Below are 4,582 nucleotides of genomic sequence, written 5' to 3' on the forward strand. Positions count from 1 at the left end.
TGGAGCATCCCTCCAACCCTCCCAGAGAAACTTTAGTGCAGAAAACCTGCACTGCCTCACAACACTTAGGACAGCATCCCTGCCCTAGTGTGGAGCTCATAGGACAGCATCCCTGCCCTGCTCCAAATCAAGAGAAACAGCATCCCTGTTCCCTCTTCCAGCCATCTGGACAAAGTTTTTGCCCAGCTATGGCTTTATTGAGACAGCATCCCTGTCTGGCATTTTCATCTCTACAAATAGGTTCAGTGGACAATTCCCACTGCTCTAAAATAAAACTTACTGATAGAAACTCTGAAAATACATCTTCACATTGTTGCTTAGCTAAAAAACTTCAAACAGGGTGGTTTACATCCCCAAAGGGAAGTAACCATATAGTGGATGATAAAGGGAGTAACCAGTCTATTGCAGAGCTACTCTCTACTTATCACCACTTAGACCATAAAGTCTCAACTGGCCAAGGTTAGCCTTATTGTCCTTCGTTTGGGGGGGTGGGGGTGTGAGAAAGTAGCCTCTTTCTAGACTTGTTACCCCCACTTTTGGCCTGTTTGTGAGTATATGTCAGGGTGTTTTCACTGTCTCACTGGGATCCTGCTAGCCAGGGCCCAGTGCTCATAGTGAAAACCATATGTTTTCAGTATGTTTGTTATGTGTCACTGGGACCCTGCTAGTCAGGACCCCAGTGCTCATAAGGTTGTGGCCTATATGTATGTGTTCCCTGTGTGGTGCCTAACTGTCTCACTGAGGCTCTGCTAACCAGAACCTCAGTGGTTATGCTCTCTCATTTCTTTCAAATTGTCACTAACAGGCTAGTGACCAATTTTACCAATTTACATTGGCTTACTGGAACACCCTTATAATTCCCTAGTATATGGTACTGAGGTACCCAGGGTATTGGGGTTCCAGGAGATCCCTATGGGCTGCAGCATTTCTTTTGCCACCCATAGGGAGCTCTGACAATTCTTACACAGGCCTGCCACTGCAGCCTGAGTGAAATAACGTCCACGTTATTTCACAGCCATTTTACACTGCACTTAAGTAACTTATAAGTCACCTATATGTCTAACCTTTACCTGGTAACGGTTAGGTGCAAAGTTACTTAGTGTGAGGGCACCCTGGCACTAGCCAAGGTGCCCCCACATTGTTCAGGGCCAATTCCCCGGACTTTGTGAGTGTGGGGACACCATTACACGTGTGCACTACATATAGGTCAATACCTATATGTAGCTTCACAATGGTAACTCCGAATATGGCCATGTAACATGTCTAAGATCATGGAATCGCCCCCTCTATGCCATCCTGGCATTGTTGGCACAATTACATGATCCCAGTGGTCTGTAGCACAGACCCTGGTACTGCCAAACTGCCTTTCCTGGGGTTTCACTGCAGCTGCTGCTGCTGCCAACCCCTCAGACAGGATTCTGCCCCCCTGGGGTCAAGCCAGGCTTGTCCCAGGATGGCAGAACAAAGGACTTCCTCTGAGAGAGGGTGTTACACCCTCTCCCTTTGGAAAATGGTGTGAAGGCAGGGGAGGAGTAGCCTCCCCCAGCCTCTGGAAATGCTTTCATGGGCTCAGATGTGCCCAATTCTGCATAAGCCAGTCTACACCGGTTCAGGGGACCCCTTAGCCCTGCTCTGGCGCGAAACTGGACAAAGGAAAGGGGAGTGACCACTCCCCTGACCTGCACCTCCCCTGGGAGGTGTCCAGAGCTCCTCCAGTGTGCTCCAGACCTCTGCCATCTTGGAAACAGAGGTGCTGCTGGCACACTGGACTGCTCTGAGTGGCCAGTGCCACCAGGTGACGTCAGAGACTCCTTCTGATAGGCTCCTTCAGGTGTTAGTAGCCTATCCTCTCTCCTAAGTAGCCAAACCCTCTTTTCTGGCTATTTAGGGTCTCTGTCTCTGGGGAAACTTTAGATAACGAATACAAGAGCTCATCAGAGTTCCTCTGCATCTCTCTCTTCACCTTCTGCCAAGGAATCGACTGCTGACCGCGCTGGAAGCCTGCAACACTGCAACAAAGTAGCAAAGACGACTACTGCAACTCTGTAACGCTGATCCTGCCGCCTTCTCGACTGTTTTCCTGGTGGTGCATGCTGTGGGGGTAGTCTGCCTCCTCTCTGCACTAGAAGCTCCGAAGAAATCTCCCGTGGGTCGACGGAATCTTCCCCCTGCTACCGCAGGCACCAAAAAGCTGCATTACCGGTCCCTTGGGTCTCCTCTCAGCACGACGAGCGAGGTCCCTTGAATCCAGCAACTCTGTCCAAGTGACTCGCACAGTCCAGTGACTCTTCAGTCCAAATTTGGTGGAGGTAAGTCCTTGCCTCCCCACGCCAGACTGCATTGTTGGAAACCGCGTCTTTTGCAACTACTCCGGCCCCTGTGCACTTCCGGCAGAAATCCTTTGTGCACAGCCAAGCCTGGGTCCACGGCACTCTAACCTGCATTGCACGACTTTCTAAGTTGGTCCCCGGCGACGTCGGACTCCTTTGTGTAACTTCGGGTGAGCACTGTTTCACACATCCTCGTAGTGCCTGTTTCTGGCACTTCTCTGGGTGCTACCTGCTGCTGAGAGGGCTCCTTGTCTTGCTTGACGTCCCCTCTACCTCCCGGTCCAATTTGCGACCTCCTGGTCCCTCCTGGGCCACAGCAGCATCCAAAAACGTTAACCGCATGATTTTCAGCTAGCAAGGCTTGTTGGCGTTCTTTGGGCGGGAAAACACTTCTGTACGACTCTCCACGGCGAGTGGGATCCGTCCACCAAAGGGGAAGTCTCTAGCCCTTTTAGTTCCTGCAGAAACCTCAGCTTCTTCTGTCCAGTAGAAGCTTCTTTGCACCCACTGCTGGCATTTCCTGGGCATATGCCCATCTCCGACTTGCTTGTGACTTTTGGACTTGGTCCCCTTGTTCCACAGGTACCCTAGATTGGAAATCCACAGTTGTTGCATTGTTGGTTTGTGTCTTTCCTGCATTATTCCTCTATCACGACTTCTTTGTCTTTGGGGGAACTTTAGTGCACTTTGCACTCACTTTTCAGGGTCTTGGGGAGGGCTAATTTTCTAACTCTCACTATTTTCTAATAGTCCCAGTGACCCTCTACAAGGTCACATAGGTTTGGGGTCCATTCGTGGTTCGCATTCCACTTTTGGAGTATATGGTTTGTGTTGCCCCTATCCCTATGTGTCCCCATTGCATCCTATTGTAACTATACATTGTTTGCACTGTTTTCTAAGACTATACTGCATATTTTTGGTATTGTGTACATATAACTTGTGTATATTTGCTATCCTCACTCTGAGGGTACACTCTAAGATACTTTGGCATATTGTCATAAAAATAAAGTACCTTTATTTTTAGTATAACTGTGTATTGTGTTTTCTTATGATATTGTGCAAGTGACACTTGTGGTACTGTAGTAGCTTCACACGTCTCCTAGTTCAGCCTAAGCTGCTCTGCTAAGCTACCATTATCTATCAGCCTAAGCTGCTAGACACCCTATACACTAATAAGGGATAACTGGGCCTGGTGCAAGGTGCAAGTACCCCTTGGTACTCACTACAAGCCAGTCCAGCCTCCTACAGTAACCCCCCCCAGTTGAGATTCACAACAGCCATGGGGTGGCTAAGAGTGTTGTTATGAGCATCAGTCACTTGGTACTGGTGACCAAGTAGGTGTTGTTCAGGGTGGACCAGTTTCTCTATTACCATGGTAACACTGGCACCTGTGTCCCTGTAGGCCTGAACCTCAACACCATTGATTAGGGGAAGTTGCTTGTACTTATCCATATTAAGGGGACCAGCAACCAGGGTGGCCAAATCAATGGCACCTTCAGAGACTAGCACAGCCTCTGTGGTCTCCGTAACAAGACCAACCCCAACTAAATTACCAAAAGTGAGCCCAGCTACTCCCTTGGATTGGCTATTAGTAGGTGTGCTCCCACCACCACTGCTATTACTAGGGGCACTAGGTGTAGCAGTAGGGGTTGTGGTAGTGGGAGGCTTGGTGCTTTTCTTTGGACAACTGGGATCAGTTGTCCAATGGCCTTTTACTTTACATAAATAGCACCATGGTTTCTTTACTTGATTAGAAGAGGATTTGGGCCCACCACCCCCACCAGAGTGTTTTTGTGGGCCTGATGAAGACTCATTTTTAGATTTGTCCCCACCCTTGTCTGAAGACTTGCCATCCTTCTTCTTGCCATCCTTGTCACCCCCTGTATGAACATTTCTGTTCACTCTTGTTCTGACCCATTTGTCTGCCTTCTTTCCCAATTCTTGGGGAGAGGTCAGATCTGAGTCCACTAGATACTGGTGCAACAAATCAGACACACAATTATTAAGAATATGCTCTCTCAGGATTAAGTTATACAGGCTTTCATAGGCAGAAGCTTTACTGCCATGTAACCACCCCTCCAAGGCCTTCACTGAATGGTCAACAAAGTCTACCCAGTCTTGTGAAGACTCCTTTTTGGTTTCTCTGAACTTGATCCTGTACTGTTCAGTGATTAAGCCATAACCATCTAGGAGTGCATGTAGGAAAGTACCATCTTGCCTGGCATGTTACCCCCATATTTCACTGTATATAT

This window comes from Pleurodeles waltl, chromosome 8 (genome assembly GCF_031143425.1).
Source record: "Pleurodeles waltl isolate 20211129_DDA chromosome 8, aPleWal1.hap1.20221129, whole genome shotgun sequence".
In the NCBI taxonomy this organism is placed as follows: Eukaryota; Metazoa; Chordata; class Amphibia; order Caudata; family Salamandridae; genus Pleurodeles; species Pleurodeles waltl.